The sequence below is a fragment of the Dendrobates tinctorius genome, unplaced genomic scaffold (genome assembly GCF_039654945.1).
Source record: "Dendrobates tinctorius isolate UK_male_01 unplaced genomic scaffold, ASM3965494v1 ptg000097l, whole genome shotgun sequence".
Classification (NCBI taxonomy): Eukaryota; Metazoa; Chordata; class Amphibia; order Anura; family Dendrobatidae; genus Dendrobates; species Dendrobates tinctorius.
Genome location: NW_027361765.1, coordinates 11507395 through 11521649, shown reverse-complemented (window position 1 = coordinate 11521649; position 14255 = coordinate 11507395). Strand labels below are relative to the sequence as shown.

General features: G+C 45.4%; 1 protein-coding gene across 3 annotated transcripts in view; it reads left to right on the top strand.

The window, feature by feature from the left end:
- Positions 1–1378: 1378 nt before the first annotated feature.
- The window catches only part of OTUD7A (OTU deubiquitinase 7A), a 325610-nt gene continuing 312733 nt past the window's right edge, over positions 1379–14255 (top strand). For all 3 annotated transcript variants that reach the window (XM_073586902.1, XM_073586903.1, XM_073586904.1), the window contains exon 1: positions 1379–1642. The gene's annotated coding sequence lies outside the window, so the exon portion shown is untranslated. The remainder of the gene's footprint in view (positions 1643–14255) is intronic.

The following is a 14255-nucleotide window of genomic DNA, read 5'->3' as shown; positions in this document are numbered from 1 at the left end:
TATGCTTTTAATGTCTCCTCCACCTCCCACAGTACATTCTACATGATTCTTATTTGTTTTCAATTATGTAGAATTAGCCAACAAGGAAATAAAGGCCTTTTTTTAATTCCGATACCGGAAGTCCCATTGACTTGAATGGGACTTCCGGTATCGGAATCGGCGATACCCGATATTTTTTTCGTATCGGGCGATACCATCCGATACGATATTTTTGGGTATCGAACGGTATCGCTCAACACTAGTCACGAATCATCCACTCAAAATTTATTCCCATCACTCAACCCCTTTTACATGGGCGCCCAGGGCCACGGACCGGGTCACCGCTGCTGTGACAATCCCCTCTGAGAGACCGGCCCAGTACCGAGTGCCCCACAGCCCTGGGAGGGCGACCCAGTTATAGTGACTTGTATTATTTTCCATGGTGTCGCCTGCTTTTGTCTTTAACATTTTCCCATCGAACAATGTTTTGTATTTCTATATATCTTTTTACATGAACGATCAATAAAGTTTTGCAATTTTATAAATAAAATGATGGTTACTCTCACTCTCCGGCTGGGATCACACACGCACTCGGCCGCATAGCAATACATGCAGCCGCATGCTCCACTCCTGAGTGCCGGCGGCAGTGCCGGATATTAACATGCGAGACTTGGCCGTATTCGTCGCACGTGTGATCCCGGCCTAAGTGTGGTGTGGGGCAGAGTACTGCAATTTTTTGTAGGATTCAAAAATATCCTACAGCTGCCTCCCAAAAACACCAAGCCCTCATACAGCTTTTGTCACAGAAAAATACATTTCTGTGTCTCAGAAAATAGGGACACAATAGCTGAATTTTTTTTAACCACAAAAAAATATATAAAGCTTTTTTTTCACTATTTCACAGCAATTAGACTTTTCTTCACACTCCAATTCAGCACAATATATGGTGGTGTCATTCAAAAGTATAACTCCCCCCGCAAAGCCACCTACCCCCACAAAAAGCAGCCCTCATAGGGCTACAATGACGGGAAAAAAATGGCTCTTGAAAGATGGGGAGGGAAAAAAACAAAGCAAAAGCAAGCAAATAATAATAATAAAAAATTCTCGGCACAGAAGGGGTTAAAACACAGAAAGCCGTTCTCTTCTGTTCCTGAGTCAGAGCCGACTGCACCGCTGCCCGGTAAGTGTTTGTGAGGCGGGCACGCACCGGCCCCTGAGAGGATGCGGCGCTCAGTACCAGCTGAGAGGTTTAAACCGACAGCCAATCACAACTCGCCTTCTATCCCAGCCTACACGTCGCCGCCACACGTTCCCCATCTCCCATGTGACCCCGCCCCCTATTGGCTGGCTCGCTCAGCCGCGCCACCTGCTGGGCGCTTGTGTTCACTACCACCGCGCCGTGATAGGCAGGTGGCTGAGCCAATGCTCCGGAGCTCGCTGGTGTCATTCACCGGTTCTTCTCCTTCACCGCGTTGTAGCGCCCGGGAGGGAGGGAGGGAGGAGTCCAGCCCGGTGATGTCACACGTCTTGAAGACAAGGGGGCTAGCTCTGGGTTCTGCAGGGTGAAGTGAGACGGGCTCGGATGCTGTGTACGCGCCTGGGATTGGAGCCCGCTGCACCAGCTGGATGCGCTGCACGGAGGATGGGGAGGACGCATGATCCGGTAAGCCGCGTCCGCAGCTGGGCAGGGATGCTGGGCTTTGTAGTCCCGGGGCTGCAGTGCAGTCACTCCGCATTGTGTGATCACCTTGGGCTGAGCTGCAGTGCCGGGGCTGTGACCTCCATCATGTGTGGTGCTCACATGTGAGCTGCAGCAGGGACAGCCATCCTGCACATGTCACATCACAGGATCCTGTGTAAACACCTCCTGTGTTTGCCGTGTCAGCCCCATCCACGGTGCCAGGGAGCTGTCTGCACGTCCATTGTGGGTGTCACATGGTACTTGTGGTGCCATCAGGGTGCTGTGTGGAATTTCTGTAGCTCTTGTGGCGTCACGTGATGCTAAATGAGGGTCACATTGTCGCCGTCACATGCCCTCGTCATATCGGGTGTGTGGCGTACATGTACTGAGGGCACTGCCAGACTTGTGCCCTGTTTATAATGGTGGCATACGGCTCTGTCGTCACTGCAGAAAAATGCCAGCCAGGTGGCAACCCTACCTGCCGCTGTGCCAGCCTGACCGGTAATGACGTACAGGCTTGTCTGGGCATTTACATGTAGACCGAATGCAGATGCCAGCAGGTCTTGGGATACCTCGATTGTGGCCGGTGTCCCCTACATCAACCAGATCACCATGTAATATGTCGGCTGGCGTCTGGTGTGCATGGCCTAGGCACTGTCCATGGTACATGAGGCCTGGAGGTGGCACATGGCTCTTATGGACCGTAAATTGCTCCATCTCATGAACGATCGTTTGGATCCATCTCTTCCAAATATGTTTCTGGAGATGTCACCCATTGTCAAGACACAGATGAGAGCATATAAGAACAATATGTGGCTCTATAAAACATGTGGCCCCTATGTAAGAACAATATGTGGCTCTATAAGATATGTGGCCTCTATGTAAGAACAATATGTGGCTCTATAAGAGATGTGGCCCCTATGTAAGAACAATATGTGGCTCTATAAGAGATGTGGCCTCTATGTAAGAACAATATGTGGCTCTATAAGATATGTGGCTCTATAAGATATGTGGCCTCTATGTAAGAACAATATGTGGCTCTATAAGATATGTGGCCCCTATGTAAGAACAATATGTGGCTCTATAAGATATGTGGCCTCTATGTAAGAACAATATGTGGCTCTATAAGATATGTGGCCCCCATTTAAGAACAATATGTGGCTCTATAAGATATGTGGCCCCTATGTAAGAACAATATGTGGCTCTATAAGATATGTGGCCTCTATGTAAGAACAATATGTGGCTCTATAAGAGATGTGGCCCCCATGTAAGAACAATATGTGGCTCTATAAGAGATGTGGCCCCTATGTAAGAACAATATGTGGCTCTATAAGAGATGTGGCCCCTATGTAAGAACAATATGTGGCTCTATAAGAGATGTGGCCCCTATGTAAGAACAATATGTGGCTCTATAAGAGATGTGGCCCCCATGTAAGAACAATATGTGGCCCCTATGTAAGAACAATATGTGGCCCCTATGTAAGAACAATATGTGGCCCCTATGTAAGAACAATATGTGGCCCCTATGTAAGAACAATATGTGGCTCTATAAGATATGTGGCTCTATAAGATATGTGGCCTCTATGTAAGAACAATATGTGGCTCTATAAGATATGTGGCCCCTATGTAAGAACAATATGTGGCTCTATAAGATATGTGGCCTCTATGTAAGAACAATATGTGGCTCTATAAGATATGTGGCCCCCATGTAAGAACAATATGTGGCTCTATAAGATATGTGGCCCCTATGTAAGAACAATATGTGGCTCTATAAGATATGTGGCCTCTATGTAAGAACAATATGTGGCTCTATAAGAGATGTGGCCTCTATGTAAGAACAATATGTGGCTCTATAAGATATGTGGCCTCTATGTAAGAACAATATGTGGCTCTATAAGATATGTGGCCTCTATGTAAGAACAATATGTGGCTCTATAAGAGATGTGGCCCCCATGTAAGAACAATATGTGGCTCTATAAGAGATGTGGCCCCTATGTAAGAACAATATGTGGCTCTATAAGAGATGTGGCCCCTATGTAAGAACAATATGTGGCTCTATAAGAGATGTGGCCCCCATGTAAGAACAATATGTGGCTCTATAAGATATGTGGCCCCTATGTAAGAACAATATGTGGCCCCTATGTAAGAACAATATGTGGCTCTATAAGATATGTGGCTCTATAAGATATGTGGCCTCTATGTAAGAACAATATGTGGCTCTATAAGATATGTGGCCCCTATGTAAGAACAATATGTGGCTCTATAAGATATGTGGCCCCTATGTAAGAACAATATGTGGCTCTATAAGATATGTGGCTCTATAAGATATGTGGCTCTATAAGATATGTGGCCTCTATGTAAGAACAATATGTGGCTCTATAAGAGATGTGGCCCCCATGTAAGAACAATATGTGGCTCTATAAGAGATGTGGCCCCTATGTAAGAACAATATGTGGCTCTATAAGAGATGTGGCCCCTATGTAAGAACAATATGTGGCTCTATAAGAGATGTGGCCCCCATGTAAGAACAATATGTGGCCCCTATGTAAGAACAATATGTGGCCCCTATGTAAGAACAATATGTGGCCCCTATGTAAGAACAATATGTGGCTCTATAAGATATGTGGCTCTATAAGATATGTGGCCTCTATGTAAGAACAATATGTGGCTCTATAAGATATGTGGCCCCTATGTAAGAACAATATGTGGCTCTATAAGATATGTGGCCTCTATGTAAGAACAATATGTGGCCCCTATGTAAGAACAATATGTGGCCCCTATGTAAGAACAATATGTGGCCCCTATGTAAGAACAATATGTGGCCCCTATGTAAGAACAATATGTGGCTCTATAAGATATGTGGCTCTATAAGATATGTGGCCTCTATGTAAGAACAATATGTGGCTCTATAAGATATGTGGCCCCTATGTAAGAACAATATGTGGCTCTATAAGATATGTGGCCTCTATGTAAGAACAATATGTGGCTCTATAAGATATGTGGCCCCCATGTAAGAACAATATGTGGCTCTATAAGATATGTGGCCCCTATGTAAGAACAATATGTGGCTCTATAAGATATGTGGCCTCTATGTAAGAACAATATGTGGCTCTATAAGAGATGTGGCCTCTATGTAAGAACAATATGTGGCTCTATAAGATATGTGGCCTCTATGTAAGAACAATATGTGGCTCTATAAGATATGTGGCCTCTATGTAAGAACAATATGTGGCTCTATAAGATATGTGGCCTCTATGTAAGAACAATATGTGGCTCTATAAGAGATGTGGCCCCCATGTAAGAACAATATGTGGCTCTATAAGAGATGTGGCCCCTATGTAAGAACAATATGTGGCTCTATAAGAGATGTGGCCCCTATGTAAGAACAATATGTGGCTCTATAAGAGATGTGGCCCCCATGTAAGAACAATATGTGGCTCTATAAGATATGTGGCCCCTATGTAAGAACAATATGTGGCCCCTATGTAAGAACAATATGTGGCTCTATAAGATATGTGGCTCTATAAGATATGTGGCCTCTATGTAAGAACAATATGTGGCTCTATAAGATATGTGGCCCCTATGTAAGAACAATATGTGGCTCTATAAGATATGTGGCCCCTATGTAAGAACAATATGTGGCTCTATAAGATATGTGGCTCTATAAGATATGTGGCTCTATAAGATATGTGGCCTCTATGTAAGAACAATATGTGGCTCTATAAGAGATGTGGCCCCCATGTAAGAACAATATGTGGCTCTATAAGAGATGTGGCCCCTATGTAAGAACAATATGTGGCTCTATAAGAGATGTGGCCCCTATGTAAGAACAATATGTGGCTCTATAAGAGATGTGGCCCCCATGTAAGAACAATATGTGGCCCCTATGTAAGAACAATATGTGGCCCCTATGTAAGAACAATATGTGGCCCCTATGTAAGAACAATATGTGGCTCTATAAGATATGTGGCTCTATAAGATATGTGGCCTCTATGTAAGAACAATATGTGGCTCTATAAGATATGTGGCCCCTATGTAAGAACAATATGTGGCTCTATAAGATATGTGGCCTCTATGTAAGAACAATATGTGGCTCTATAAGATATGTGGCCCCCATGTAAGAACAATATGTGGCTCTATAAGATATGTGGCCCCTATGTAAGAACAATATGTGGCTCTATAAGATATGTGGCCTCTATGTAAGAACAATATGTGGCTCTATAAGAGATGTGGCCTCTATGTAAGAACAATATGTGGCTCTATAAGATATGTGGCCTCTATGTAAGAACAATATGTGGCTCTATAAGATATGTGGCCTCTATGTAAGAACAATATGTGGCTCTATAAGATATGTGGCCTCTATGTAAGAACAATATGTGGCTCTATAAGAGATGTGGCCCCCATGTAAGAACAATATGTGGCTCTATAAGAGATGTGGCCCCTATGTAAGAACAATATGTGGCTCTATAAGAGATGTGGCCCCTATGTAAGAACAATATGTGGCTCTATAAGAGATGTGGCCCCCATGTAAGAACAATATGTGGCTCTATAAGATATGTGGCCCCTATGTAAGAACAATATGTGGCCCCTATGTAAGAACAATATGTGGCTCTATAAGATATGTGGCCTCTATGTAAGAACAATATGTGGCTCTATAAGATATGTGGCCCCTATGTAAGAACAATATGTGGCTCTATAAGAGATGTGGCCTCTATGTAAGAACAATATGTGGCTCTATAAGATATGTGGCTCTATAAGATATGTGGCTCTATAAGATATGTGGCCTCTATGTAAGAACAATATGTGGCTCTATAAGATATGTGGCCCCTATGTAAGAACAATATGTGGCTCTATAAGATATGTGGCCTCTATGTAAGAACAACATGTGGCTCTATAAGATATGTGGCTCTATAAGAGATGTGGCCCCTATGTAGGAAAAATATGTGGCTCTATAAGAGATGTGGCCTCTATGTAAGAACAATATGTGGCTCTATAAGATATGTGACCCCTATGTAGGAACAATATGTGGCTCTATAAGATATGTGGCCTCTATGTAAGAACAATATGTGGCTCTATAAGATATGTGGCCTCTATGTAAGAACAATATGTGGCTCTATAAGAGATGTGGCCTCTATGTAAGAACAATATGTGGCCCCTATGTAAGAACAATATGTGGCTCTATAAGATATGTGGCTCTATAAGATATGTGGCCTCTATGTAAGAACAATATGTGGCTCTATAAGATATGTGGCCCCTATGTAAGAACAATATGTGGCTCTATAAGAGATGTGGCCTCTATGTAAGAACAATATGTGGCTCTATAAGATATGTGGCTCTATAAGATATGTGGCCTCTATGTAAGAACAATATGTGGCTCTATAAGATATGTGGCCCCTATGTAAGAACAATATGTGGCTCTATAAGATATGTGGCCTCTATGTAAGAACAACATGTGGCTCTATAAGATATGTGGCTCTATAAGAGATGTGGCCCCTATGTAGGAAAAATATGTGGCTCTATAAGAGATGTGGCCTCTATGTAAGAACAATATGTGGCTCTATAAGATATGTGACCCCTATGTAGGAACAATATGTGGCTCTATAAGATATGTGGCCTCTATGTAAGAACAATATGTGGCTCTATAAGATATGTGGCCTCTATGTAAGAACAATATGTGGCTCTATAAGAGATGTGGCCTCTATGTAAGAACAATATGTGGCTCTATAAGATATGTGGCTCTATAAGAGATGTGGCCCCTATGTAGGAACAATATGTGGCTCTATAAGAGATGTGGCCTCTATGTAAGAACAATATGTGGCTCTATAAGATATGTGGCTCTATAAGAGATGTGGCCCCTATGTAGGAACAATATGTGGCTCTATAAGAGATGTGGCCTCTATGTAAGAACAATTTGTGGCTCTATAAGATATGTGGCCTCTGTGTAAGAACAATATGTGGCTCTATAAGATATGTGGCCCCTATGTAAGAACAATATGTGGCTCTATAAGAGATGTGGCCTCTATGTAAGAACAATATGTGGCTCTATAAGATATGTGACCCCAATGTAGGAACAATATGTGGCTCTATAAGATATGTGGCCTCTATGTAAGAACAATATGTGGCTCTATAAGAGATGTGGCCCCTATGTAAGAACAATATGTGGCTCTATAAGATATGTGGCCTCTATGTAAGAACAATATGTGGCTCTATAAGATATGTGGCCCCTATGTAAGAACAATATGTGGCTGTATAAGATATGTGGCCTCACATGCTTTGGAAGGGATAGTGGCCCCTTCCCTCTTGGACACCTGTGCGCCCCTGTGTTCACTCGTCCACTTTGGTTTTGTGAGGTGGTGTTTTAATTGCCAGAGACATTGCGGAAACGTCTCCAAAAATCCTTTCCATGCATGAGACTGAGGTGGCTTTAGCAGTAAGGGCCTGCAAGAAACCCATGCTCCATCTATATGAATGGCATCTGTCTTGTGTGAATATCCTCCAAGGCTGCTCATACACATTAGATCCTCCGGCCGTCGGCTGTAATCCCCGCCATTCACAGGCGCACTTGTTTGAGTGTTCATATATTCTCAATAGGGAGAGGGGAATAAAATGCTGCCTTCTGTCTTTTCAGGGAGCATTTACAGCAGTTTCTTTATTAATAGAGTCAGGATTACACTGACCGGTAACCCCTCTATACACGGTTGGTAATGCAGAATCCTCCAATCACAATCACAATAGGTGATGCCACAGCTGGTTGTCTTCACAATGTCTTTTGCACATGCTCATTAGATGCTTTAAAGCAAAATATGGGTCAGAGTCTGTGTTTTTTTTTTTTGTGGTTGATGTTCCTGAAACAACAGGACGTTGGAGTCTAAAAAGCTCCAGTGGTCAGTGTGAAAATTGTAAGATTTATAATTCTTATTTCCAATATAGATTGTGATAGGTAAAAAAACACATTGCCAAAATGTTAAAGAAATACACTTTGCACAAAAGCCTGATTTACACAATACGGACATTTCAGCTGATTATTTCCCCTGTAGATCATAAGAAGATTCTGGTATCTTGAAATCCAGCTGCCCCGTGCTCCTACATGTTAGACGGTTGGCTGTGCCTGTGGTGAGTCTGGTGCTAGGAGCCCATACTTGTTAGATGGTTGGCCGTGCCTGTGGTGGGTCTGGTGCTAAGAGCCCATACACATTAGATGGTTGGCTGTGCCTGTGGTGGGTCTGGTGCTAGGAGCCCATACACGTTAGATGGTTGGCCGTGCCTGTGGTGGGTCTGGTGCTGGGAGCCCATACACGTTAGATGGTTGGCCGTGCCTGTGGTGGGTCTGGTGCTAGGAGCCCATACATGTTAGATGGTTGGCCGTGCCTGTGGTGGGTCTGGTGCTAGGAGCTCATACACGTTAGATGGTTGGCCGTGCCTGTGGTGGGTCTGGTACTAGGAGCCCATACACGTTAAATGGTTGGCCGTGCCTGTGGTGGGTCTGGTGCTAGGAGCCCATACACGTTAGATGGATGGCCGTGCCTGTGGTGGGTCTGGTGCTAGGAGCCCATACACGTTAGATGGTTGGCCGTGCCTGTGGTGGGTCTGGTGCTAGGAGCCCATACACGTTAGATGGTTGGCCGTGCCTGTGGTGGGTCTGGTGCTCGGAGCCCATTCATGTTAGATGGTTGGCCGTGCCTGTGGTGGGTCTGGTGCTAGGAGCTCATACACGTTAGATGGTTGGCCGTGCCTGTGGTGGGTCTGGTGCTAAGAGCCCATACACGTTGGATGGTTGGCCGTGCCTGTGGTGGGTCTGGTGCTAGGAGCCCATACACGTTGGATGGTTGGCCGTGCCTGTGGTGGGTCTGGTGCTAAGAGCCCATACACGTTGGATGGTTGGCCGTGCCTGTGGTGGGTCTGGTGCTAAGAGCCCATACACGTTAGATGGTTGGCCGTGCCTGTGGTGGGTCTGGTGCTAGGAGCCCATACACGTTAGATGGTTGGCCGTGCCTGTGGTGGGTCTGGTGCTAGGAGCCCATACACGTTAGATGGTTGGCCGTGCCTGTGGTGGGTCTGGTGCTAGGAGCCCATACACGTTAGATGGTTGGCCGTGCCTGTGGTGGGTCTGGTGCTAAGAGCCCATACACGTTGGATGGTTGGCCGTGCCTGTGGTGGGTCTGGTGCTAGGAGCTCATACACGTTAGATGGTTGGCCGTGCCTGTGGTGGGTCTGGTGCTAAGAGCCCATACACGTTGGATGGTTGGCCGTGCCTGTGGTGGGTCTGGTGCTAGGAGCTCATACACGTTAGATGGTTGGCCGTGCCTGTGGTGGGTCTGGTGCTAAGAGCCCATACACGTTAGATGGTTGGCCGTGCCTGTGGTGGGTCTGGTGCTAGGAGCCCATACACGTTAGATGGTTGGCCGTGCCTGTGGTGGGTCTGGTGCTAGGAGCCCATACACGTTGGATGGTTGGCCGTGCCTGTGGTGGGTCTGGTGCTAAGAGCCCATACACGTTAGATGGTTGGCCGTGCCTGTGGTGGGTCTGGTGCTAGGAGCCCATACACGTTGGATGGTTGGCCGTGCCTGTGGTGGATCTGGTGCTAGGAGCCCATACACGTTAGATGGTTGGCCGTGCCTGTGGTGGGTCTGGTGCTAGGAGCCCATACACGTTAGATGGTTGGCCGTGCCTGTGGCGGGTCTGGTGCTAGGAGCCCATACACGTTGGATGGTTGGCCGTGCCTGTGGCGGGTCTGGTGCTAGGAGCCCATACACGTTAGATGGTTGGCCGTGCCTGTGGCGGGTCTGGTGCTAGGAGCCCATACACGTTAGATGGTTGGCCGTGCCTGTGGTGGGTCTGGTGCTAGGAGCCCATACATGTTAGATGGTTGGCCTTGCCTGTGGTGGAGTCGCTGTATTTGTCTGTATGGCCAGCGCTGGACTGTGTTCAGATTTCCTCCAAACTTGTTTTTTCCTCCATTAAGAAACCAACAAACCTGCAAATATAACGTGAGGCCCCTTTTGGTTTCCAAACTGTTCACAATGGCGCAAAAATGCAAATGCGCACATAGCGTCTGAACTGGTGGTAGCTTTTCATAAAATGCTGAGTAATAACTGAGCGGGCTCAGCAGATCTGTTCTACAAGTTGTCAGAGGTATACACCTCGGTGAGTGATGTGTGCCGAGAGGTTCTTTGCTTTGTGAAAGGCCGTGTTTCCTTTTGCTCTAGGTGTTTGGCTTAGTACAGAGCATCTGATGTGGCTCCCACAATTATTTACACATTGCTGTAGAAATATACGGCACTCCATCAAGAAGAAAGTGGCGCTCAAGTAGGGGTCCACTCCATAAATGTACTGAGAAACTCTGCCCTCTCTTGCAGTGAGTGAACAAAAAGTTTCTAGTGACAATCCAAAACAATATTAAGGCTGTGTGCACACGCTGCGGATTTTGCTGCGGTTCCGCAGCGGTTTTGGCCGCTGCGGACCCGCAGCAGTTTCTGCTGCGGTGTACAGTACAATGATTCCCTATGGGAATCAAAAACCGCAGTGCAGACGGTGCGGAATTTTCCGCGCGGATTATCTGCGGTTTTCAATCCGCAGAAAGAATTGACATGTCAATTCTTTCTGCGGATTCTCCTGCGGTTTGCCATCTCCTCCATTGAGGAGATGAAAAACCGCAGGGCAAAACCGCAGAGCAATCCGCAGGTAAAACCGCAGGTCTTTTGACCTGCGGTTTTACCTGCGGATTGTACAAAATCCGCGCGGATGAATCCGCACCTTTTCCGCAGCGTGTGCACACAGCCTTAATGTTTCGGCCCATCCGGACCTTCAGCAGATGCTGATTGCCGCAGTACAGGGGTTTTACTACTATTTACCAAACAGAGGGAAAAATCCTGCATAAAGCCACGCACCAGCTCTTGGAGACTAAATCTGATGAATGCAATCCGATAAAAAAAAAAAAAAAATCGGATTGCATTTGGACCAATGTTATGCTATGATTGTGTGCTCGACTGCATGTTTTGTTTGTTTGTTCCAGCTCTGATCGGATCAAGATCAGACTAGAAAAAAAAAAAAACCAGCATGTGAAATTTGGGTTGCACACAAGTCTATGGGTGCATGTGAAGCAACGCACTGCACTCTGATGTCACCTGAGTGCAGTGCGATTCCTGCCAACACCGGCAGCAGGGAAGATAAAGAAATTATTTTCTCTGTACCTGTGCTGGGATTCTGTGATGCGAGAGGATCAGAGCACTGACATACGGACCACACTCGTAGCAGAGCTGGATCCAAGTGTCATTAGCACATTGCATCCAGTGCCATACGATATTGTGACCCCGGTCTTAAAGAGCTTACAGTGCTTGTCCATACCTGATCATAGGGAGTTTATCAGGGATTATGCCCGAAATTATGACCAGTCTTGAACTACTGTCAAGTGAAGCTTTTCATGACTACCACTGATCTCATGTCACTCAGTGCATATGTGTAGCAAGATTGTTACTTGTGAAACCCCTCTACATGTGTGGTTCTCGAAGGGAACGCTATTCATGCTGCTCATACCACCGGACGCATGAGTCCGAGCCCGGCTATAATCACTATCTGATTGACAGGTCTCTTGCATAGTGAAACACTTGTCAGTCACCTGGAGTGGCAGTGGGGGCAGCACTGGACTAGTCTCCTTACTCCCTATAGTCCACAGCAGAATCTTCTACCAATATTTTCTCTGAAACACGTTCTGCAATCGTGCAACCGGGCTCTGCTTTATGATTTGGGCATCATGGCTGGTTTATCTGGCTGGAAAAGTATTGACACCCCTGCAATTCTGTCAGGTAATACTCAGTTTCTTCCTGAAAATGATTGCAAACACAAATTCTTTGGTATTATTATCTTCATTTAATTTGTCTTAAATGAAAAAACACAAAAGAGAATGAAGCAAGAAGCAAAACATTGATCATTTCACACACAACTCCAAAAATGGTCCAGACAAAAGTATTGGCACCCTTAGCCTAATACTTGGTTGCACAACCTTTAGCCAAAATAACTGCGACCAACCGCTTCCGGTCACCATCAATGAGTTTCTTACAATGCTCTGCTGGAATTTTGACCATTCTTCTTTGGCAAACTGCTCCAGGTCCCTGATATTAGAAGGGTGCCTTCTCCAAACTGCCATTTTTAGATCTCTCCACAGGTATTCTATGGGATTCAGGTCTGGACTCATTGCTGGCCACCTTAGAAGACTCCAGTGCTTTCTCTCAAACCATTTTCTAGTGCTTTTTGAAGTGTGTTTTGGGTCATTGTCCTGCTGGAAGACCCATGACCTCTGAGGGAGACCCAGCTTTCTCACACTGGGCCCTACATTATGCTGCAAAATTTGTTGGTAGTCTTCAGACTTCATAATGCCATGCACACGGTCAAGCAGTCCAGTGCCAGAGGCAGCAAAGCAACCTCAAAACATCAGGGAACCTCCGCCATGTTTGACTGTAGGGGCCGTGTTCTTTTCTTTGAATGCCTCTTTTTTTCTCCTGTAAAGTCTATGTTGATGCCTTTGCCCAAAAAGCTCTACTTTTGTCTCATCTGACCAGAGAACATTCTTCCAAAACGTTTTAGGCTTTTTCAGGTAAGTTTTGGCAAACTCCAGCCTGGCTTTTTTATGTCTCGGGGTAAGAAGTGGGGTCTTCCTGGGTCTCCTACCACAGGGCAGCTTGAACTTGTTTGGATGTTAGTCGAGGTTCTTTATCCAACATCCGCACAATCTTGCGTTGAAATCTCTTGTCAATTTTTCTTTTCTGGCCACATCTAGGGAGGTTAGCCACAGTGCCATGGGCTTTAAACTTCTTGATGACACTGCACACGGTAGACACAGGAACATTCAGGTCTTTGGAGATGGACTTGTAGCCTTGAGATTGCTCATGCTTCCTCACAATTTGGTTTCTCAAGTCCTCAGACAGTTCTTTGGTCTTCTTTCTTTTCTCCATGCTCAATGTGGTACACACAAGGACACAGGGCAGAGGTTGGGTCAACTTTAATCCATGTCAACTGGCTGCAAGTGTGATTTAGTTATTGCCAACACCTGTTAGGTGCCACAGGTAAGTTACAGGGGCTGTTAATTACACAAATTAGAGAAGCATCACATGATTTTTCGAACAGTGCCAATACTTTTGTCCACCCTCTTTTTTATGTTTGGTGTGGAATTATATCCAATTTGGCTTTAGGACAATTCTTTTTGTGTTTTTTCATTTAAGACAAATTAAATGAAGATAATACCAAAGAATTTGTGTTTGCAATCATTTTCAGGAAGAAACTGAGTTTTATATGACAGAATTGCAGGGGTGTCAATACTTTTGGCCACAACTGTATATATGTCCGGCTTGCAGTTTGGGCATCATGGCTGGTATGTGTCTGGCTGGCAGTGTAAGCATCATGGCTGGTATCTGTGTGGCTCACAGTTTGGGCATTGTGGCTGGTATACCTGGCTGGTGTACAAGTATGGCTCGCAGTTTGGGCATCGTGGCTGGTGTACAACACAGACCAAAAGTTTGGACACACCTCATTCAAAGAGTTTTCTTTATTTTCATGACTATGAAAATTGTAGATTTACTCTGAAGGCATCAAAACTATGAAT